Source organism: Macaca nemestrina, chromosome 11, assembly GCF_043159975.1.
Source record: "Macaca nemestrina isolate mMacNem1 chromosome 11, mMacNem.hap1, whole genome shotgun sequence".
In the NCBI taxonomy this organism is placed as follows: Eukaryota; Metazoa; Chordata; class Mammalia; order Primates; family Cercopithecidae; genus Macaca; species Macaca nemestrina.
This window is the reverse complement of record NC_092135.1, coordinates 63,756,921-63,782,018: the sequence shown is the minus strand read 5'-3', so window position 1 is coordinate 63,782,018 and position 25,098 is coordinate 63,756,921. Positions and strand designations below refer to the sequence as shown.

Below are 25,098 nucleotides of genomic sequence, written 5' to 3'. Positions count from 1 at the left end.
AATGATTTTGTTTCTACAAAAAGGAAACACTTTTTTAATTTTTTATTTGGAAAAAAATTAAACTTACAGAAAATTGCATGAATAAGATTGCAAAGACCATATATACTAAGGTAAACATTACAATATTGCTAATATTTTAGACCATCTGCTTTATCATTTGTGCTATGTGAGTATACGAATTTTATATATACATTTACAGTCACACAGATGTATACACACATATATACATATGATTTTTTTTCTGAAGATTCTGAAAGTAAGTCGCAAGCATCATACACATCCCTGTACCCCTAAGTTCTTCAGTGATATGTCCTAAGAATATGGATACACTCCTATATAATCAAACTGTGGTTATCAACTTCAGTAAATTTAACACGGATACCATACTTTAATCTATATCATTTACCACCAATTGATCCAATAAAGTCCTTTTCTTCCTCCAGTCAAAGATCCACTCTGGAATCAGATATTGTATTTACTTGTCATGTCTCTTTATTGTTGCTTAATCTGGAGCATATCCACAGCCTTTCTGTCTTCTACAATATAGACTTTTTTTTAAGAAAATGTCCCTCACCCTCTTTTTTTGTAGTAGAATGTTTTTCATTTAGGGTTCGTCTGATATTTCATCATGATTCAATTTGAGCTAAACATCCCTGGCCATAATGCTATGTAAATAATGTGTCCTCAGGGTATCACATATGGATACACACATACTTATCTGCCCTCACTTGTGAATTAATTTTGATTACTCCTTCAAATGTCTCCACTACATAGTTTTTTTTTTCTTGCAACTAATAAGCAATCTGTGAGGAGACACTTGTAAATCAAATATCCTGCTCCTCTTCAAAACTTTCCACTAGATTGGTCATGAGTCTTACCTAGTCCCATCTTTACTGTGATGGTAATAAAGGCTCCACATGTACCCAGCAGTCAGTACTCAGGGTTTTACCGTAAGCAGTAAGGAGCCCTACCTTTGCTTATTTATTATTGTTTTTGCTTTTAATTTTTATCCATTATTTAATATAGAAGGACAGTAGGGGACTCTGGAGCTTAAACAAACTATCACATAGTGAGGACTTAGAGTTGAGCTTTTTTTTTTCCCTCCTGGAGAAAATAATTTTATTGTATATTATTCTATTCTATTCTACTCCTATTCTATTCTATTCTATTCTATTCTATTCTATTCTATTCTATATTATTTGTTTAATATGGAAGGAGAATAGGGGACTATGGAGCTTAAACAAACTAGCACATGGCAAGGATTCAGATTTGAGCTTTTTGTTGTTGTTAAAAATATTTAACATCATACAGTCTTGTGAAATTTTATTTTTTCAATATTTCATCATCCATTAATGTCTTTAATTATTTTGGTGTTTAAATTGTTTCAGATTTGTCCAGCAGGAGCCTCTTCAGGCTTATTCCTGTGTCCTTGTGACATGCTCTCATTGTTCATTTTTCTTTTTTTGAGCAATTTCTTACTTTCTGTCCTAACAAGGTATCTCAGGCCCAACTTCTGATTTGCCTGCCTCAATCTTGGAATCAGCCGTTTCTCTGAGGAGCCCTGGTTCCTTTTATTGAGAATGGTGTTAGAGATGAAGATCCGAGTGCTAAGTCTGTTCACTGCTGATAGGGTGTAATTGCTTCTAGATCCTTTCAGCAGATGGAAAACATATGCGTGCATACATACATATGCATATACAGAAATATACTCGTAGACACACAGGTGTTTGCATGAATACTGTGCATACACACAGTCTCACACACACTGACCTCTAGTTCTTATTTGTATAACCCTTTTCCAGAGTGTGATCCTGGATCCTAACAACCTCAACCTATTTGTCCATTTCTTCAGCCTTATAATCTACCTAAAATGGTTTCAGAATTGCTTCACCCAAACACTTATAACAAAAGCAAGTCTACAAAATCTACAAAAACGAGTTCAGAGTTTGTTTTCAGTCTCCCACCTCCCACAATGCCACCAACTTTGGTCGATTTTTAATTTATTGTTGATAAATTTAACAATCTCTCTTAAAATGTTACCAGAACCATTTCCCAATAGTATGATGTATTCTAAAAATCAAACTAGGCCAGGCACAATGGCTCACACCTGTAATCCCAGCATTTTGGAAGGCCGAGGCAGGTGGATCACCTGAGGTCAGGAGTTTGAGACCAGACTGGCCAACATGGCAAAACTCATCTCTACTAAAAATACAAAAATTAGCTGGGCATCGTGGTGGGTGCCTATAATCCCAGCTACTCAGGAAGCTGAGGCAGGAGAATCATTGCTTGAAACCAGGAGGTGGAGGTTGCAGTGAGCCGAGATTGTGCCACTGCACCCCAGCCTGGTCAAAAAAAAAAAAAAACTAAATTAGTTATTGCTGATAGAGTGTGTGCTCTGTCTCATGGACCAGCTTTGCAATTTCCTTCCAAATATTCGTCTACTTGCAAAATAAATGCCATCCCTTCCCACGCCAACCATATTGATGATGTAGTGGCAGGAAGGAGAGTAGGGGGCTCTGGAGCTTAAACAAACCATCACATGGTAAGGATTGAGAATTGAGCTTTTTGTTAAAAATATGTTGTAGATCTACATTATTATAAACTGATTTTTCTGTTTGACCTTAAATATTTTCAGCACTTTTACTGTGATAGGTTAACTGTCAGCCATAAACATTTCTAAAGAAATAGGAAAATTTTCTTCCTATATTATTCAAAATACAAGTTTCTGGTTTATAGCAACTAATACTATTTTTTCCCCTCAACCTGCCATTTCCAACTGCTTCCTCTTCTTATTGAGTGAATCCTGGTCTTTGCTTGAAAAAGTTAGATTTATATCCTCTATTCTTTATTTTTGTATTTACATTTTGTATCTATTTTCTTGAGTCCTACAGCCTCACAAAATCGTTTTGAATAGCAGAGCTGCAGAGCTGATGGGGAGGTCAGCTATGTTAATTCCACAGTGCCCCAGTCTTCGGTGTGAGGTTGCCTAGCAACCCATCTCTCAGGCTTCCTTTGTGGATGAGAGAAGAGAAAGCGATTCTTCTATACACTCTCAAGCCGAGATGATTTTTATAAAGTGAAAAACCTTTCGCAAAGGGTCTAACACAACCCCTGCTTCCCTCCTCTGCCCACTTTGTACACTTCACATATGATGAGAGAAATATTACATCCTTTTATGCTTTAGATCTGATACAGATATAAAGCAGAGCTAGACACTGTATGGTCAAACAGTGGAAGTGACCTGTATCTTCATGTTAAATTGAGACACATTAATTAAACCACTCGTCTTCCCCTTTCCCTTCTATGAAAGCATAGTTACCCCTCAAGTTCTAAAAGCCAGTTACATTAAATGAAACCGCAACTGCCTGCTGAGCATCAGTTACCATAGCGACGAGAGCCAGGAGTGGTGTTTTTCTCCTTAGGCACAGGATGACTGAAATGTGTTCAACCAGGGGATTCAAGCAGACTGCTGACTAGAAATCAGGCATCTGGGAAGAGCCTGCTCAGTTGCTTTTTCCTCCACACTCATTTGAAAAAATAACTAACCCCTCTGCTATTCCCTTAAAGCTGTTACCTTTTTAGAACCAAACTTCAGTGGGTGGTAGAAGTGCCCTACCTTAGGCATATAGGAGAAAGGGGAGCAATGATGCATGCCAGTGAAACCCACACGAACAGCTGAGAGAGCTGGCGAACAGTGCAGAGAAGATGCACTGCCCTTTCAGATGTCTCTGAGAATACAGAGTACCACATGTATTTCCAGATTGTGAAAATACTTAGGTACATTTTTTGAAACATTTATAATCCTATCACATTATTTTCCAGGCAGATGATGTTATTCAGAAGAATATTGTGGTTCCAATGGATAATGCTTTATGGAGGGTTATTGTAAGTTAAAACAAGTATAAGGAAAAATGCTTTGTGCTATTCTCATTTGCCTCTAATTTTGGCTGAGAATAGAGAGGAGGTTGACCTCCTCTGCCACTTAACAGTGTGACTTGGGGCAAGTTCCATAAGCTATCTAGGTCTCACTTTTCTAATTTTTACAAAGAAACTAAAAAGAGTATTGTTGCCAGTGTGAAGTGAGAAAATATACATAAAGTACCTGACTGAAACACTGATGACTGTTATAATCAGTTTTGCTTAACTGACCACTCAGTACTGATTGAACACCTGGGTACATGCCCATGCTTGATGTGAGAAGAGTACTGAGGTCCCAGCCAAAAAGAGGGCAGCCAAGTTTGGGGACTGCAGCTGCAGGTTGTCTACCTTTCTGATGCTTCAGAAAGGTTTGGTATGTCATCCTCACCAATGTTCTATCCATAGTGACAATGACATGATACTCCTTGTGGGTCTACCTCCATGGCCAGTTCGTAGGGAAAACTCTTACTGCTGTTTCATAACTAAATTTTGCTTTTCTACCTGAACTGTCATTACCAGGTGGCACCCTCAGTCATCACAATCATTAGACTGGACATCTGTCTCCGTGGAGAATATGTGAATACCTCCGAATATACTTCCTGAAGGAGCTGCCAAACTATTTCCAGCAATGGCAAAACACAGAACGTAAGTGAATTCCCAAAGTGCCTTCCCTGGTCATTCTTTTCTAGCAACAGTATACCTTCTGGTGACTTTCTAACAAAGCAATTACATAATTCCTGGAAAGCATATACTTTTAAAATTTTAGATCATTGAATCTAAACCTTTTATTTTAGAGATTAAAAGGGAGCTCAGCACATTGATTAAATTGCCCAATTCATTTTTATATATGCATATATATATATGTATACACCCCAAAATAATACCATATAAATATATACATTTACCTACACACACATTCATGTATAAATATACACATATGTAAATAGAAGGAATCAGTTATACAAATACATAATTTTTTTTCAAATTGTCTAAAAGTATACTCCAAGTTCCCCCAAACTAGAGACCATTATTATCATTGATTGCTCTATAATTTGCAAGTCGCAGAAACCAGCTTAGGTTGGCCTGAGTTCTATGTAAGTCTTCAAGTTGGCACTGGAGCTGAAAGGTGGGAAGCAACTGGAATCAGGGACTGGAATGTGGGCAGGACTCTATGCCTTTCCTCTGATACTTTCTGCATGTTGGTGTTCACTCACCTATCCATCTGTTTAGGAATCCAAGCCATTTGACAGATACTCACTGAAGACCTATTCTATGCCAAGCACTGTGCCAGGCAGAGGGAAAGCCCTCATATCGGGCAGAGCTGGTCTTCTCCAGTAGATCTTGTGAGACTTACTGGCTCTTATTCTCTCTTGCCACTGCCATGTAAGTAGTAGCTTTTGCCTTCCACTATGATTATGAGGCCTCCCCAACCATGTGGAACTATGAATTTATTAAACCTCTTGTATTAGTCTATTTTCATGCTGGTGATAAAAGACATATACCTGAGACTGGATAATTTACAGAAAAAATAAGTTTAATGGGACTTACAGTTCCACATGCCTGGGAAGGCCTCACAATCATGGTGAAAGCCAAGGAGAAGCAAGTCAACTCTTACGTGGATGGCAGTAGGCAAAAAGAGAGAGCTTGTGCAGGTAATTCCTCCTTATAATACCGTCAGATATTATGAGACCTATTTGCTATCACAAGAACAGCACAGATATTATGAGACTTATTCTCTATCACAAGAACAGCACCTGCCCCCTTGATTCAATTACCTCCTACTGAGTTCCTCCTATAACATGGGAATTCAAGATGAGATTTGGGTGGGAACACAGCCAAACCATATTACCTCTTTTTCTTCCCAGTCTCAGGTATGTCTTTATCGGCAGCAGGAATACAGCCTAATATAGTAAATTGGAACCAATAGAGTGGGACGCTGCCGAAAAGATACGTAAAAACATGGAAACAACTTTGCAACTGAGTAACAGGCAGAGGTTGGAACAGTTTAGAGGGCTCAAAAGAAGCCAGATCAATGTGGGAAAGTTTGGAACTCCCTAGAGACTTGTTGAATGGCTTTGCCCAAAATGCTGATAGCAATATGGACAATAAAGTCCAGGCTGAGGTGGTCTCAAATGGAGATGAGGAACTTGTTGGGAACTGGAACAAAGGTGACTCTTGTTATATTCTAGCAAAGTGGCTGGCAATAATTTGCCCTTGCCCTAGAGATTTGTGGAACTTTGAACTTGAGAGAGATGATTTAGGGTATCTGGTGGAAGAAATTTCTAAGCAGCAAAGCATTCAAGAGGTGACTTGGGTGCTGTTAAAGGCATTCAGTTTTATAAAGAAAGCAGAGTATAAAAGTTCAGAAATTTGGAGCCTGACAATGTTATAGAAAAGAAAATCCCATTTTCTGAGGAGAAATTTAAGCTGGCTGCAGAAGTTTACATAAGTAACGAGGAGCTGAATGTGAATCATCACCAAGACAATGGGGAAAATGTCTCTAGTGCATGTCAGAAGTCTTCAAGGTAGCCCTTCCCATCACAGGCCTGGAGGCCTAGGAGGGAAAAATGGTTTCACTGGCGGGGCCCAGTGTCCCTCTGCTGTGTGCAGTCTAAGGACTTAGTGCTCTGTATCCCAGCTGCTTCAGCCATGACTGGAAGGGGCCAAGGTAGAGCTCAGGCTCTTGATTCAGAGGATGCAAGCCCCAAGCCTTGGCAGCTTTCATGTGGTGTTGAGCCTGTGAGTGCACAGAGTCAAGAACTGGGATTTGGGAACCTCCACCATGAAAATTGAGGATGTATGGAAATGCCTGGATGTCTAGGAACAAGCTTTGCTTCAGGGGCAGACCTCATGGAGAACCTCTGCTGGGGTAGTATGGAAGGCAAATGTGGGGTGGAAGCCCCCACACAGAGTTCCCATTAGGGTGCTGTCTAGTGGAGCTGTGAGAAAAGGGTCTCCATCCTCCAAACCCCAGAATGGAAGATCTACTGACAGCTTGCACCGTGCACCTGGAAAACTCACAGACACTCCATCGCCAGCCCATGAAAGCAGCCACACTGGCAGAGCTGCCCAAGACCATGGGAACCCACTTCTTGCATCAGCATAACCAGGATGTGAGATAAGGAGTCAAAGCAGATCATTTTGGAGCTTTACAATTTAACTGGCCTGCTGGATTTTGGACTTGCATGGGGCATGTAGCCCCTTTGTTTTGCCCAATTTCTCCTATTTGGAATTGCTATATTTACCCAATGCCTGTACCTCCATTGTATCTAGGAAGTAACTAACTTGCTCTTGGTTTTATAGGCTCATAGGCAGAAGGAACTTGCTTTGTCTCTGATGAGACTTTGGACTATAGACATTTAAAAGAGTTAGTGCTGAAATGAGTTAAGACTTTGGGAGACTGTTGGGAAGGCATGATTGTTTTTGACATGTAAGGACATGAGATTTGGGGGGGGCAAGGGAGAGATTGATATGATTTGGCTGTGTCTCCACTCACATATCATCTTGAATTCCCACTGTTCTGGAAGGGACCTCATGGGAGATAATTGAATCATGGGGGCAGGTGTTTCCCATGATGTTCTCATGATAGTGAATACATCTCACAAGATCTGATAGTTTTATAAGGGGGAGTTTCTCTGTGCAATCTCTGTTTGCCTGCTGCCATCCATGTAAGACATTACTTGCTCCTCCTTGGCTTCCACCATGATTGTGAGGCCTCCCCAGCCATGTGAAACTGTGAGTCCATTAAATCTCTTTTTCTTTATAACTTAGCTAATCTTGGGTATCTTTATTAGCAGCATGAAAATGGACTAATACACTAGTTCTCACAGACGTTTCACTACTCCCATGTTGTAAGTTTGGCCACGTGCAGAGAATGATGTGTAGTTTCTTAGTCCCTAACCCCACCACCACTCTGGCAAGGAGGAAGGCCAGGAGGTGACACAGGTTACCCAGGCCCACATCTATGGATCAGAAGGTTGCTGGGCAGACACCCTGGAGGCTCCACTGCAGTGTGTTATCCGATCCTTTTGCACTTCTCCCTCCACAGTATTTAGTCCATTTCTTTAAATTCACTCAAGTGCTAGCTTAAACACCTACATTTAAAAACCCACAACTTTTAGTTAAACAATATAGAAAATTACTGAACTTTCATTGATAAAGAAATTTGCAACATGGTAAGTTATTTGTTCAAAATCATAATTCTCCCATCTGTTTTATTTCTCCAAATGTCCAAGAAACCCAAACCAGGACAGTACCAAGGGCTGCACCACTGTAATGGTACCACCACAGGGTACTACCACAACTAAACTAGGAGTTTAGTTGGATCTATGCTGCTGAGAGTATCAGTGAGTTGCCCAGGCTTGCACTTTTCCAAAACACAGAAGCAGCAGCCATAAAGAGCTGGGCTCATCAAAATTGAGTATAAGCAATTCTCAAAGACCATGTTGATATATAACAAGACCTTTGACCTTTATATTCTTTCTTTATGTTCTAGGTGGCCCTTATATTGACACGTTTTTAAATTATTCTCTAAAAGGAGCCATTAGCCATTGTCCAAGCTCATGTAAAAGATGAAGAGATGCTGGGAAGATATCAAATCAGTTTGGGTCCAGTTAGCTCCAAGGATTCTTTGTTAGGCCACGCTACTAAGTCTCTCAGACTTTAATCCCGTTTTTGGGGGGCTCACATATATCCTGGGGCATTGTGAGGTAAGAATAAGTCAGTCAGGAACCAAACAAAATTCAAAGAAATGGATAGGCATCACGATATGGTTTGGCTCTGTGTCCCCACCCAAATCTCATCTCAAATTGTAATCCCCACATATGGAGAGAGGGACCTGTTGGGAGGTGATTGAATCATGGGGATGGTTTCCCCCAGGCTGTTCTTGTGATAGTGAGGGAGTTCTCACAATATCTGGTTGTTTGACAAGTGTCTGGCATTTCCCCTGCTTGCTTGCTGTCTCTCCTGCCGCTTTGTGAAGGAGGTAGCTTGCTTCTCCTTTGCCTTCCACCATGATTGTACATTTTGAAAGCCCCCGGCCATGCAGAACTTTCAGTGAATTAAACCTCTTTTCACTGTATCTTTATAGCAACATTATAACAGACTAATATTAATACATAACGCTTCTTTAGGGAAGTCAGCAAACAAGATGCTAACTGATGGAGTGAAATCCCCAGGAGATGAAGAAGGCAAGTGCAGCTAACTGAGGCCTCAGAGGCAGGAGATGCCCATCGGGATGAGAGCTATGGCTTTCTCCAGCGATGACTCTGCTTCTATGAGGTCACTAGTAGTAGAACCATGTATTGCTGGCATACACTTGGGGTAAAAATATCATTGGCAAAGTTGCTTAAGATCCAATCCACTTAACTGTGACTACCTCCCCCTTCCCTATTTCCTACATCTTCCTGTTCATATACACATAGTACTTTCCTCTCCCTTTTTCTAGTTCATCCTCCTGGGAGAACCGCTTTCTTGCTTAGAGTGAAACCCTATTCTCTTGTTTATGTTCAACATATTTTGTTGATGCTCCAAATTCTCTTGTTCTGGCTTCTAGCCAAGGCATTTTGTCCTCCTTTTTACAACTAATGTAAAAAAAGAAAAATCCTTGAACTTCAACCCTTTTTATAATAAACCTTAGTGATCCATCAGACTCAAATGTCTAATCAACAAAAAGAATTTGAAAACATTAACTGTTGCTCAAATACAAGAAGAACTTAAACTCCAGACTCTTCTAGCACAGCAAGGAAAGAGAAACAACAATACAGCTGGTTCCATATTAAAATAATAGGAAAGTTCATCTCCTTCCATAATTCAAAAAATACTACTGAAGAATCAGAAAAGTAAAAATTCTGCTTGTATAAAGAGTTCCTGGATTGTGCTGGCTTCTTATATCAATCATTTCTCTCCTGCTTTCCTGTAGATGGCCCCGCCTCTCCTGGACTTCCATCTGTCATCAGGAGAACATGACCATCTGGAGTCAGTACAGATCATCAATCCTTCCACATATACAAGTTCATTTTAAATTTTTAAAAATATAATACAACTGAGAAGTCTTCATTAAATTGCTCTGGTAGTCCTGTTTTCTGTTAGGGATCCATTACATCTCAGAGTCACATGGGTGATCCCAGATTGCAGGATTGAAACACGGCTTTAGGGGTCTGTTACTTTCCTATTGCTGCTATTAAAAATTACCACAAACTGTGTGGCTTCAAACATCACAAATTTATTTTCTTACACTTCTGGAGGTCAGATGTCCAAAATGGGTCTTAGAACTAAGACAAGGGGCAACAGAGCTCCCTTCCTTCTGCAAGCTCTAGGGAAGGCTCTGTTCCTTGACTTTTCCGGCTTCTAAGGCCAGCTGCATTCTTTGTCTCATGATCACATCACTGTGACCTCTACTTCTGTCATCATGTTTCCTTCTCTAACTTTCCTGCCTCCCTCTCTCCCTAAAAAGGACCTTTGTGATTATATTTGGGCCTACCTGGATAATGCAGCATATGCTCAAGATCCCTAACTTAATCACATCTGCAAAGTTGCTTTTGCCATGTAAGTTAACACATTCACAGGTTTTAGGGATTAGGATGTGGACATCTTCAGTGGGGGTTGGGGCATTATTCTGCTGACCACAGGGTCTGATATAATCAGAGGCCCACTTCCTAGAAATCAGTGAACCTGAATTCTAGTCCGCAATTAGGACATTCAATTAGGAGAGTGCATAGGGATTGTTGGTATCCCTGTTTTACCTTTGACTTATTAGACTGTAGCCACGAATTCTGGCCCCAGCCTATAGAATGTTACGATGAGAAGCACTGGCTTTAAAATCATACTAACTTGACTGGGATTTTTTGTTTGTTTGTTTGTTTATTTGTTTTAGACAGTGTCTTGCTCTGTCACCCAGGGTGGGGTGCAGATCATGACTCACTGCAGCCTCAACCTCCCAGGCTCAAGTGATCCCCACACCTCAGCCTCACAGGTAGCTGGGACTACAGCCGTGCACCCACCCCACCCAGCTAATTTTTTTATTGTTTGAAGAGATAGGGTCTCAGCTATGTTGCCCTGGCTGGTCTTGAACTCCTGGGCTCCAACAATCATCCCACTCCAGCCTCCCAGTACTGGGATTACCCTCATGAGCCACCATGCCTAGTCTCACCTGGATTTTCATCTCATAGGAACCCTGAGAGCTTGGGCAATTTCCTCAACTTCTGTGAACTTCAGTTTTCACCTCTCTTCTCTGGGGAGGTCTTAGAGGAAACAGACTCAGAGACTTACCTGCAGGATACTCTTGGGAATAACACTGGTAAGGGAGTGAGAAAAGCAGGATTGGACTGCAATAAAGTCACAAGGAAGGCTTCAGCTGATCCCAAAGGGACTATGTTGATGGGATGGCCTCCCATGGCCTCCCTTTAAGGCAAAGGAGACAGACATTGGTTTCCCCTGAGTCAATCTGCCAGGGTTGGGACTACATAAGAAGAGTGAGACACGCCTTGAGAACAAAATTTAGAGGGTGTCAAAAAGCTCAGTAGCCAAGATAAATAACATTTTAATACATTACTGTTATTTAAAACGAAATCAATGCAAAAGTCAGTCTTTATTTTAAAATTCCAGTATTTCATTCAGGGTGAACTTTTGCATTGGTTTGTATTTTTTAAATAATGCTTTAATATAGACTGTTTTGGGGAGCCATACTGGAGCCTCAAGCAAAGAGAAAAATCAGTCATATTGATTATATCTTTATTTAAAATTGTGATATTTTGATAATTACAGAATCTTTACATTTTTTATTTTTAAAATATTACATTAAAACATTGTTTGTTTTGATTACTGAGTTTTTGGCATCTGTTTAAATTTAGCACTCAAGGCCAGTTTTTCACCCTATTCCTGGACTGCATTGTATACAGGCTGCCCCACTCTCTCTTCAGGAGGAAATATAGTCTTAATCCAAGGCCAGTGCTTGGAGAGGGGTTTAACTATGAGCCATTAGCAGTCAATACTCCTGGCATCTGGGAAAATGAGTGTCTTGATTTTGAACAGGGTCATGGTGCCTACCATAGTACCCACTGTGACACTATGATGTCTACCTATAATGAGATTATTTTGTCATATAGTCATTCACTCATTGGGATAGTAAGATTGTCATGAAGGACATAAAGACTTATGTGAGAGGAACTTCAAGAAGGCTGACTGGAGGCATCTGCCACTTACCTTTTCCACAGACAAGAACCAAAATAGCAAGTACATAATCAAACTTCAAATAGAGCATCTTAGAGAGAATACTGGAATTCAACGGAGAAGGAACAGGAAGCACCTGAGGCGTGGAAGGAGCAGGAAGGGAGGGAGTCAGCTCATCTGGGATCAGCGGGGAGCTCATAAAGCCTCCCTAGTTCAGGGAAGCGGTTTAAGGAGGAGATTCCCACCTGTCCATATTCCCACCATGGACTCCTGAGACCTTAGCCATGGGGGACCCCATCACAGGCTCTGAGAATAACATAGGGACCTGCCTGGAGGTTACACAAAGGCATTGCTCTAGAGAAGGAGTTCATAATGGTCCAACACACCACCAAGTCCTAAGCAGATTCACCATTTTGAGAGTCTAGACCCCACTGGGGGGCTGCATCCTGCCCTGGGGCCCGATAGCCCCTGCACCTTCACATCCCTGGAGCCCCACTGACACCCTTCTGTGTCCACCCACAGAGCTGTAGCAGCAATAACACCAGTCAGATCCAGCAGAGTGGCAGGGTCTCCAGCACTCCAGCACACAGTACCCTGTATGCCAGGTAAAGGGTGGTGCAGCACCCTAGGGAGGCTCTCCCAGGACAAAGCCAAAGCACATACTCTCTATGGCCAGAGAAACACCTACCTGGGACAGCTACTACATATAATGACCCTGGCCCCAGCAGCAGGGCTGCTGCAATCACACTCTGAGGACGGACTCTCTTATCACCAGCCACAGCCACTATTGCTGCCACCAGAAGCCAAAACACATGCAGCTGGTCACGACTCCATCTACCAAGCAGCAGGGCTGCCATCACACATTTGCACATTTCCTGAGAATTAGTTTTCCCTGCTGCTACTACTGCTGATATACCACTGCCACTGCCACTGGAGACTAAAGCATCCCTCCTCCCGCACAGCCTAAGAACTGCCTGCCTGTGGCTACAGTTACTGTCAGAACCTCTGCCTCTACCCCAACAGCAGGACTGCAGCATACTTGGACATGCCCTAATGGCAGGCTTTCCCTGCACATCACCCCTGTTGTTGCAGCCTCCCAAGCTCTCCACTGGAACCTGAGGGTCACTCCACTCTGCCCACCATAGCCAGGACATGATTACATTCCTGGGGTCCCTAGAAACAAGCCTACCTGGCCTGGCATTCCCCCGACTCCAGTGCCCTAGAACACTGTCTAGGGGCTTGCCTCACCCTGTCCACAATCACTGGCATCTGTGCAGTCCTCCTGGGCTTCCACCACCACAGCAGCACCCACTGCACATGCTACCTGGGGAACGAGGGAATAACCTACCCAGCTCATTGTAGATATGACTAAAACCAATGTGTGTCACTTCAGAGCCCAAGGATTGTCTTGCCATTATTACTGCCATTACCCTGGCTATCCAGGGACCAAGGATCCACTCACCTGACTGACCCACCACTACCACTGCAGCACCAGAGCCACCTGGAGGCCCAAGTATTGGCCTGTTTCAACCCACTAACACTGGTGACTGCATAAACCAACTGGGAGCCCAAGACCAGGCATGTTCGGTCTACTGCTGCCATGACTGGGATATGATGACTGGCCTACCTGTAATCCTCATCCTCAACAAAACCTCACTGTAGCTTCCACTAACAACAATAGCCTAAGCCACTGAGGAAATCACAGACACAACCGATGCTGTTTACAACTGAATAAATCATATGGAGACTACACTACTGCATGCACCCAGAATCAAAGCTAGTGTCCTACCCAATGAACAGCATTGATGTATCTTCAGGAAAAATTCCTTCCCTTGTAAGAGCCAATCCGAAAAAAAAAAAAAAACTGGAAGAAGTGACTGTTATACCAGAGGTACAGTTATCAACATAAAAACACAAGAAACCAATCCAGACAACATAGCAAAGGCTTGTCTGTGCTAAAAATAAAAATAAAATGTTAGCCGGGAATGGCAGCACACTGCAGGCTGTAGCCCTAAATGCTTAGCAGGTTGAGACAGGCTTGAGAGTAGGAACTTGAGTTCATAGTGAGCTATGATTGCAAACACAGAAAAATAATTGAAAGAAATCAGAAAAACAATTCAGGATGTGAGTGAGAAATTCACCAGAGATAGATATAATAAAAAAGAACAAACCAGAAGTCCTGGAAAGAAAGAATTCAATGAATGAAATTTTAAAAATTCATCCAAGAGCTTCAACAACAGAGCAAGCAAAAGCAAGAATCTTAGAACTTGAAGACAAGTCTTTTGAAATTGCCCAGTCAGATTTTTTAAAAAGAAGAAAATACAATAAAAAAGAATGAACAAATCCTGTGACATAAGAACACTATAACACAACTAAATACATGAATTTTGGATGTTCCAGAAGGTGAAGAGTCCAAATACATGGAAAACCTATTTAACAAAATAATAGCTGAAAACTTCCCAAGTCTAGGAAGAGATTTAGACATATAGATATGGGATGTTTATAATCCCTAAATAGATATAACTCAAAAAAGTTGTTCTCCAAGGCATATTAAAGTAAAACTCAAAACCAAAGAGAATTCTAAAAACAGCAGAGAAAAGTGTTTAGTCACACATAAGGGAACCTCTGTTAGACTACCTGGGGATTTTAAAAAATATATATAGCAAAAACATTACAGGCTAGGAGACAATAGGATGATATATTCAAAGTGATTTTAAAAAAAACCTGTCAGCCCAGAATACAATATCCAGCAAAGTTGTCCTTCATAAATGAAAGAAAAATAAAATATTTCCCAGACAAACAGAAACTGAGAGAATTCATCTCTCCTAGACCAGAGCTACAAGAAATGCTCAAAGGCATTCTATACCTGGAAACAAAAGAATGATGTCTACCATCATGAAAACACATGAAAGTACAAAACTCACTGGTACCGCAAACACACAAATAAGGAAGAAAAATAACCCAAATGTTACCCCTACAGAAAAACACCAAACCACAATGATAAACAACAAAAGAGAAAGAAAGAAAAACAGAAAGGAAAAAGATAGAAAATAACCAGAAGGTAATTAACAAAACGACAAGGATAAATCCATACTTATTAATAATAACCTTGAATGTGAACAAATTAAATTTTCCACTTAAAATATATAAACTAGCTAAATATAATAGATTTTTAAAAACATGACTCAACTATATGCTACCTATAAGAAACTCATTTTGCCTGTAAAAACACATATAGACTAAAAGTAAAGGGATGGAAAAAGACATTTCATACAAATGGAAAACAAAAAAATAAGCAGAAGTATCTATATTTATATCAATATCATATAAAACAGAATTTAAGTCAAAAACAGTAAAAATAGACAAAGAAGGTCATTAAGACACAATAAAGAGATCAATTCAGCAAGAAGATTTAAAAATTCTAAATATATATGCACCCAACATTGGTATATATAAATTAAATATTATTAGACCTACCGGCAGAGATAGACTCCAATATAATAATAGTTTTAGACTTCAACACCCCATTATCAGCATTAGACAAATTATCTAGAAAGGAATCAACCAAGAAACATTGAATTTAAATCACAATTTAGACCAAATGGACCTAATCAACATCAACAGAACATTTTATTCAACAACAGTAGATACACGTTCTTCTCGTCAGCACATGAGACATTCTCCAAAAAAGACCATATATTAGGCTACAAAACAAGTCCCAATAAATTCTTAAAAATTTAAATCATACCCAGCATCTTCTCAGACCGTGGCGGAATAAAACTAGAAATCAATAACAAGAGGAACTTTGGAAACTGTACAAATATATGAAAATTAATATGCTCTGAGCAGCCATTGGGTGAATGAAAAAATTAAGAAGGAAATTTAAAAAAATTCTTAAACCAAAAATGAAAACACAACCTACCAAAACCTGTGGGATATAGCAAAAGCAGTGCTAAGAGGGAACTTTATAGCAATAAATGCCTATATCAATAAGGTTAAAAAATAACAAACTAACAAACCAATAATATACCTAGAGGAACTAGAAAAGTGAGAACAAACCAAACTCAAAATTAGCAGAGGAAAATAAATAATAAAGATAGGGGCAAAACTAAATGAAATAAAGACAAAAAAGTTAAGACAAAGGATCAGCAAAATGATAAGCTGATTTTTCTAAAAGATAAATAAAATGGATAAACTAACCAAGAAACGAGTTCCCAAATAAACACAATCAGAAATGAAAAAGGAGACATTACAACTGATACCACAAGAACACAAAATACCACCAGATACTATTACGAAAATCTATACAACACAGTGAAAAACATAGAGGAAATGGATGAATTCTTGGACATATATAACCTACCAAGAATGAATCAGGAAGAAATAGAAAACCTGAAAAGGCTAATAACAAATAACAAGATTGAATCAGTAACAAAAAGTCTCCTAACAAAAATAAAAGCCCAGAACCAGGTGGCTTCACTGCCAAATTCTACCAAACTTACACAGAAGAATTAACACTAATTGTTATCAAAATATTCCAAGAAATTGAAGAGGAGGGAATTCTTTCCAACTCATTTTACAAGGTTAGCATTACTGTGATACTCAAACCAGACAAGAGCACAACAAAAAAAGAAAACTACACATCACTATACATGGTGAACATAGATGCAAAAATCTTCAACAAAATACTAGCAAACCAAATGCAATAGCACATCAAAAATATAATACAAGTGGGATTTATCCCAGAGATGCAATGGTGGTTCAACATATGCAAATCAATAAATGTGACACAGCACACCAACAGAATGAAGGACAAAAACCATGTGATAACCTCAATAAATGCAAAAAAAAAGCATTTGATAAAGTCCAACAATCCTTCATAGTGAAAACTCTCAACAAACTAGGCATACCAGAAGCATACCTGAACATAATAAAGTTCATAAATAACAACCCCTCAATAAGCATCATAATGAATGGGGAAAGACTGCAAGCATTTTCTCAAAGAATTGGAACAAAACAAGGATTCCCACTTTCATCACTCGTATTCAGCATAGTACTGGAAGTCTTAGAGCAATCAGGCAAAGAAGAGAAAGAAAAGGCTTCCAAATTTGAAAGGAGGAAATCAAATTGATCCTCTTTGCTGATGACATTAAACTGTTAGATCTGATAAGTAAATTTAGTAAAGTTGCAAGATACAAAGTCAACATAAAAAAAATCAGTAGTGTCTTTACATATCAATAATGATATAGCCGAAAAAGAAATCAAGTAGGCAATCCTATTTCCAATGAATCCCATTTACAATAAACTAAATCCAGGAATAAATTTAATCAAAGATGTGAAAGATCTCTATAAGAAAAACTACAAAATATTGATGAAAGAAATTAGAGAGGACACAAAACAAATGGAAAGTCACCCCATGCTCATGGATTGGAAGAATTAATATTGTTAAAATGACCATACAACCCAAATCAATTTACAGATTCAATGCAATCCCTATTAAGATATCAATGTTATTTTTTCACCAGAATAGAAAAAGCAACTCTAAAATTGTTACAGAACAACAACAACAACAAAAAACCAGCTCTAATGGCCAAAGCAATACTGAGAAAAAAGAACAAAGCTGGACGTATTACACTACCTGACTTCAAAATATATTACAAGGCTATAGTTATCAACACATTGCTGTGTTGGTACAAAAACAGACACAGTCCAATGGAACAAATACAGAACCCAAGGCTAGGCATGGTAGCTCACACCTGTAATCCCAGCATTTTGAGAGGCCAAGGTGGGAGGATCACTTGAGGCCAGGAGTTCAAAAACAGTCTGGGCAACATTGCAAGACCCCATGTCTAAAAAACAAAACAAAAAAAAATAGCCAGGCATGTGGTCGGCTTCTGTAATCTCAGCTGCTTGGGAGATTGAGGCAGGAGGATCGCTTGGGCCCAGGAGGTTGAGGCTGCAGTGAAACATGATTGTGTGATGGAGCAAAACTGTCTCAAAAACCGAAAACAAACAAAAAAACAAAAAGTAGAGAACCCAGAAATAAACCCACATTTTTATAGCCAACTGATTTTCAACAAAGGCTCCAAGAACACACATTGGGGAAAGGATATCCACTCCAGTACGTGGCGAAGGTAAAACTGGATATTCATATGCAGAAGAATAAAACTAGATAGCTATCTCTCATCATATAAAAATATCAATTCCAAATGGATTAAAGTCCTAAAAATAAGACCCAAAACTATAAAACTACTAGGAGAAAACATAAGGGAAACACCACAGGATATTGGACTAGGCAAAGATTTTATGGCTAAGATCTCAAAAGTGCAGACAACAAAAACAAGAATAGACTATGTTAAACTAAAAATCTTCTGCACAGCAAAGGAGATAATCAATAGAGTGAAGAGACAACCTGTTGAATGGGAGAAAATATTTGCAAATTATTCATCTGATAGAGACTAATATCCATAATATGCAAGGAACTCAAACAACTCAGTCAAAAAACACTAATAATCCTATTAAAATATGGGCAAAGTACATAAATAGACATTTCTCTAAAGAAGACATACAAATGGCCAACAGTCATATTTTTAAAATGCTCAGTATTTCTAAGCATCAGTGAAATGCAAATCAAAACCACAATGAGATATCATCTTACCTCAGTTAGAAGGACTATTAATAATAATAATTTAAAAAACAGATGTTGAGGATGCAGAGAAAAAGGAGCTCTTATACACTGTTGATGGGAATGTAAATTAGTACAGCCACTATGAAAAATAGCATTTAGATTTCTCAAAAATCATACTATCCAGCAATCCCATTGCTGTGTATTTATCCATAAGAAAGGAAATCGTATCACAAGGATACCTGCACTCACATGTTTATTGCAGCACTGTTCACAAAAGCAAAGCTATAGAATCAACCTGAGTGTCTACTATTGGATGATTGGATAAAGAAAATTTGTATATATACACAATGTAATACTATTCACCTTTCGTTAAGAAAGAATGAAATCTGGTCATTTGCAGCAACATGGATGGAACTGGAGGTCACCATATTAAGTGAAATAAGCCAAGCACAGAAAGACACATATTGCATGTTCTCACTTGTATGTGGGAGCTAAAAAAGTGGATCTTATAGGGGTACAGAGTGAAATATTAGATTGGTACAAAAGTAATTGCAGTTTTTGACATTTAAAAGTGACATTAAAAGTAGTAGCTACCAATTGGCAAGAATGTGTGTAGGTGGGTGGGTAGAGGAATGGATGGGCATAAATTGGTACAAACATACAGTTAAGTAGAAGGAATAAGTTCTGATGTTTGATAGCAGAGTAGGATGTCTATGGTTAGCATCAATGTATTGTATATATATCAAAATAACTGGAAGAGAGGACTAGAAATGTTCTCAACACATTGAAATGACAAATACTCAAGGTGCTGGACACCCTAAATACCCTGACTTGATCTTACACATTCTATGCATGTAACAAACTACCACATGTACTGCATAAAAATGTACAGATAGTATGTATCAATTTTATATATATATATATATATATAACACTATGGCTACCAAAACTCATTATTTCAGGTGCTAGCGAATGTAGTCACAACCAAGACTAGGCTTGAACTCTTCCTTTCAGCTTCCCGAGGGCCAAGTAACAGAGTGAAAGGTCAGATAATTTACTTAGACCTCAGGCTGTCATTAATATTGTCAACGAATTGCTTTGATCTATGGCTCATTAGCTTTGGTTAGAATTGCTAAGCAAATAAGCTGAAGTGAAATTTTATTCTATCCCATGGCCTATCTAGTACCTTAACCCCAGACAACCTTTTTACATGATGATCACAACCAAGCTGGTGGATGGGCATGAACCTTTTATTGCTATCAGAAAAAAAAATCAAAGTGCAAGCTCTATCGAATGTGAGTGAGTGAATGCCCATGGTGTATCTAGCATCTATATACTGTGTTCTAGAAGTGTGTTAGTTTGGCTTAAAGAAAAACTATAAATTCTTTGTCTTCATTCGGAAATCAGTAATTCTCAAAAGAGAAGGTAGTTTATAACCCCTAGGAAGATCAGTGATTCTCAAAAGTGGGTACAGTTTATAACCTCTAGGGGGACACATCAGAATCTCCTGAGGAAAATACTGAACTATGCAATCCCTTCTCAACTTTCCCCTAGAGAGAGATTCTGACAACATTGTCTCCTATCTAAGATTTCCTGATGACTGTCATGAATCCCCATTATTGATGGGAGAAAAAGTTTACATCAGGTGTACTGAGATGCAAAAGGAAAAGAATCGTTGTTATAAGCTGAAATTGTTAATAGAAGTGCACACAAAACAAAACAGCAGCAAGATACTATGCAATTAGCTGACATGCATAGTGACATGTTTGCCACATTATACAAAAAAAAAATAACTAGTTTTTTCATGAGCCAAATTTCAATAACAACTATTAAGTGGTATTTAAAATGTACCATTTATAGAAAGAACCTTTTTCAGAAGCACTGGAAAATTTTAACTCATATATACTAGTTGAAAGAAAAAAAGGTACTTGCTTATATTTCAATAAGCCCTCTCTGCACTGAGGAAACAACGTTGTTGACTACCTTTTGTTTCTTGCCTCGATACTGGTTCTCTAGCTTTCTCTTTTTTGTGTGTGGTTTTCTTTTGGTTTTTTTTTTTGTTAGTACACAATTCTTACTAATGCGAACCTCACATTGACTCAGATGAAGGAGGCAACAGAATTTCTGGACACCGTGTACCCTTTAGATAATGTACCTCAACAATGATTCAGTTTCTTTTTCTAATTTTGCAGATCATTTAACAAAGTGTACAGCTGAAAATGGTTTGTGTAAGTGGTTTTTCATCTGTGAGCTTATTATATTTCCTTTGAAAATTGTTCTTTGTGATTTCAACATCTTCTGGGGGTAGGGTGGTGACATTTTTTATATATATATATGTATTTTTTTTCTCTGTCTCTCTCTGTATGCTTTTTAAATCCAACAGTCACTTCCCTTTCCTCGTGATAATCACTTCTTTTATGGACTGAAAGCACTTTGTGCTTTTTCCTCTGTAATCCTAGTTGATTATACAGTATCTTCATTGTTGCTCGGTGTATAAGTCTTCGAGGTTTCAGCTGCACTCTCCAAATCATGATGAGCTTCAACCATGGCCACTGACGAAACCTCAGGCATTTCAGCTGGTATTTTGAACAAATTTATTTACTGCCTTTATTATAATGTTGTCGGACAGTTGTGCATCTAGATGATCTGATGGAGTTTACACTTCAGAGTCACTGGGAATGCCAAAGATTTATTTGTCTCTCATTCATTAAGAAGGAAAAAAGAAAGAAAATGTAACTAATTGAAGAGTCTGGATGACAATTATCTTTTTGTGAGTATTTTCTCCTCGATCTTCTCCTAATTTAAACCAATATAATGCTCAACCAATGCTCATTCACATTTCACAGGTATTTGTTCTGTTTTTTTAAGACAACTAACTCCTCCTATACATAAAGGGGAAGAAAATAGAAATATTTTTTAAAACCCAGGAAGAACTTTTAAGTCCTAGAATATTAAAGGAAAGTTGCAGATAAGTTAACCTCGCAAGTATACTACTAAAAGGAATTATTATAACATAGATTCACTTCTAACCTTTAAGGTGGAAAGTGTAAGAATGATATTCTTAAGTTTCATGAATTGTACATGTTTTAATTATTGTTGTATTATGCTTTAAAAGTATCTTTCCACTGGACATTCTTAAATCAAGGTAAAAATTACATTAAAATTATAGTTGCCATTATATTTCTTCTAATTTATATGTATATGTATATCAGAAAAAATTGTATGTATGCATATATTTCTTTTTACATTTGCCGTCATTGACAAGAAAAGTTTTTAAAATGTCACAGAATACATCAAGAGTAGACTATTTTTTTTTCACCACTAATGGTAAACTTGATTATTTTCAATAATTTTCTACATTGAATATTGCCACCTATCACTTGTTGGTGATCTTTCTCTGAATGTTACTGCTCAGAAATATAGCTACAGCTGTGTCACTTTTTAAGGAATTATTTTGGGGGAAACTATTACATGTAAATTTGTGATATAATGTTATTTGTGGCTTGAGAGTATATTGAAGATGTTAGATTTACACAGAAATATTTTCTTAGTATGACATCAGGGTTGATAGTACATTATTACTTAATAATATTAAAGAAATACAGGCACAAATTACAAGATAATTTTCTCATTTTAAAAATTCTTCTCATGAAAATAACCTGTGAACCCTTGAAAAAAAATTTGTTTTAATGTTGATTTAAGACATTATTGGATTATGTGTGATTATAGAAGCCCAGCATATTGCAATTCATGCTTTTTCGAGCTTTTAAGTGTTGCTATCCTTGTGTGCCCTCTGTGCTTACATGTTGAAAATTTTTCATGTGACATTCAGGCTGTTCTGAGGGTCATTTGATGAAACTGTTTGTGCATCCATGGTGCAGGGCCCAGACCACCCAATGTTTCTTTAACAGTTGCACTTCTGCAAAGAGGCATGATGGTCGATGCTGGGAGGCTCTTAAATTGAGAAAATACAGACCAATTCAGAAATAGTTTTGCCACTGAGCTTGTGTAACCAGCTTGGATGGCCAGATACATCTTCTTTTATAGTGACCAAATGGGACCAAGAGGTTATTTATTTATTTATTTATCTTAAAAATGAGATAACAGTATTTACTAGTTAAGGTTATTTTAAGGATTAAGGGAAGGGAAACAGTGATCTGCTATTTATAGAGTATCGACTATGAATAGGGCATTGTGTTTGGTGTTTGAAAGGCTTTGTTTGCAGGTCACACTTTAGGTACTGTTGGTTATGTTAATAGCTCAACTTCAGAGAACTTCTTTTTTTTTTTTTTTTTTTTTTTTTTTTGAGACGGAGTCTCACGCTGTTGCCCAGGCTGGAGTGCAGTGGCGCGATCTCGGCTCACTGCAAGCTCCGCCTCCCGGGTTCCCGCCATTCTCCTGCCTCAGCCTCCTGAGTAGCTGGGACTACAGGCGCCCGCCACCGCGCCCGGCTAATTTTTTGTATTTTTAGTAGAGACGGGGTTTCACTGTGGTCTCGATCTCCTGACCTTTTAAAGTGCTGGGATTACAGGCTTGAGCCACCGCGCCCGGCCAACTTCAGAGAACTTCTAACAAAAAGGTGGTTACTGTAATTTTATTACAATTCCACTGCTAAGTGTGGAGACATAGCCCCATTCACAAGGTTTACTCTTTGCAGCTGGAGAGTAGCATTCTAATGAGAAAAAAGGCTGAGAAGTAATTCATACCTCTTCAGATGAAGAAATGTTTGTACCTTCCAATGCTAAATTTTGCTGTTGCTGTAACAAGAACTAATAAGATTTAGATTTTGTTAGCCTCTGAATATTCTGGAGTTAGCCGAAGAGGAAAAAAAAATAAACACCTTTTTTTAACTCATTGGTAAAATTCAGGAGCTGCAAAATAAAATAGGTACTACTAAATTCTATCTGTTCCTTTTGGTTGATCACCTTATAGAAAGAAATGAACTACAAACCCTAAATGGAACACATATATCTATTAGTAGGCAGAGAAATCCAAATAAAAACCTTGACAATTTATTTAAAATAATTTTGAACAGAAAGGATTCCCTACTCTGGGTACCACAAAGTTTTTATAACTTCCCCTGGATAATTGAGGTTGGTACATATACCCTAAAGTAAACAGCAAGTAACTTCTCTACATGGTTGTCACAAAACCCATGGACCTTTATATATATATATATATATATATATATATGTATTCATATTATATATATATAAGCATACATTTTAGATAGATTAGATAGATACATAGAGAGATAGACAGACAGATAGATAGATAGATAGATAGATAGATAGATAGATAGATAGATAGACAGACAGACAGACAGACAGATGCACACACACACACACACACAGGAAAGGATATGACCATGATAGGCATAAGGATAGCCAAGGGAGGATGTAACATCTGAAAAAAATCATGGTAAAAAGAAGTAAAAGAAAACAGAAAACAGAGAGAAAATGTACCAAGAAAAGGCAAATTGAATTTGTAAACACGTGGAAGTTCAAGACTATTCGCATCAGGCCAAGTCCTAACATTCCAGTGACACTTGCAGACATTACTGTTATAGCACATTAATTGTTATGGGTACTTGGATATTCTATGCCAAAAGTCTATAGTTAATTTCTAATCACTGCAAACAATCAATAATTCTACTGAAAACATTTAGATTTTTTTAAAAAGGGAAGTGAACTAACAAAAAGTAGTCATTAGGTTAAGTGATGAATCACATAAAATAAACCGTAATTCTCAAAAAGTGTAGATAAATGAAGTTATTTCTTATTTACCCTATATTTATCCTTCATCTATCTTATCAAAATGGATAAAATCACTTTCAGCCAAATTATAACATTTATTGTAGGGCATATTACCTCAAATTTGTAGCCAAGGGTAAATACTGTATTTAAGGTAAGGACTTGTATCTTAGGTTTTCTGTTTTGTTTCACTTGTTTTCATTTTTTGGTTTACTTATTCACTCATTTATTAATGTATCATTTCCAACTTCCTGAAACACTAGATTGAAAATATATTCTTGACCCTATGTCTAAAAATGTTAAAGTTGTGTGATTATTTGGAGAAGGATTATGTTAGCTTTTCCTAGTATTTCCTTCCTTATGAAATCAGGTTGACCAGGACAAAAGAACAATTCCATTGGCGCATTCTGCCTTGCAGAGCAAGTTGTCCACAGGAACCTGTGTGTGCAGGTTCCATAGCCCTTGATTGGTGAGTGAATGAGAGGGACTGACAGTGGAACTCAGGCTGAAAGGCTCTTTTTGCTATTTATACGTAGAGTAACGATCTACCACGAGACTGTTCTGCTCAAAGGCAATGATTTTGTTGAACAGATTCTCTTCCACTAAGATAAGACTAATGAACAAATTCTA

General features: G+C 38.3%; 1 protein-coding gene across 11 annotated transcripts in view; it reads left to right on the top strand.

Moving 5' to 3' along the window:
* LOC105483310 (tetratricopeptide repeat domain 21B) overlaps positions 1-11,549 on the top strand; it is a 98,627-nt gene extending 87,078 nt beyond the window's left edge. For 2 of the 11 annotated variants that reach the window (XR_011609841.1, XR_011609835.1), the window contains one exon: positions 4,438-11,541. The gene's annotated coding sequence lies outside the window, so the exon portion shown is untranslated. Of the gene's footprint in view, positions 1-4,437 lie in introns of all 11 variants that reach the window. The other 9 variants (XR_011609836.1, XR_011609837.1, XR_011609839.1 and 6 more) reach the window with 9 other exon arrangements.
* The last annotated feature ends 13,549 nt before the right edge of the window (positions 11,550-25,098 follow it).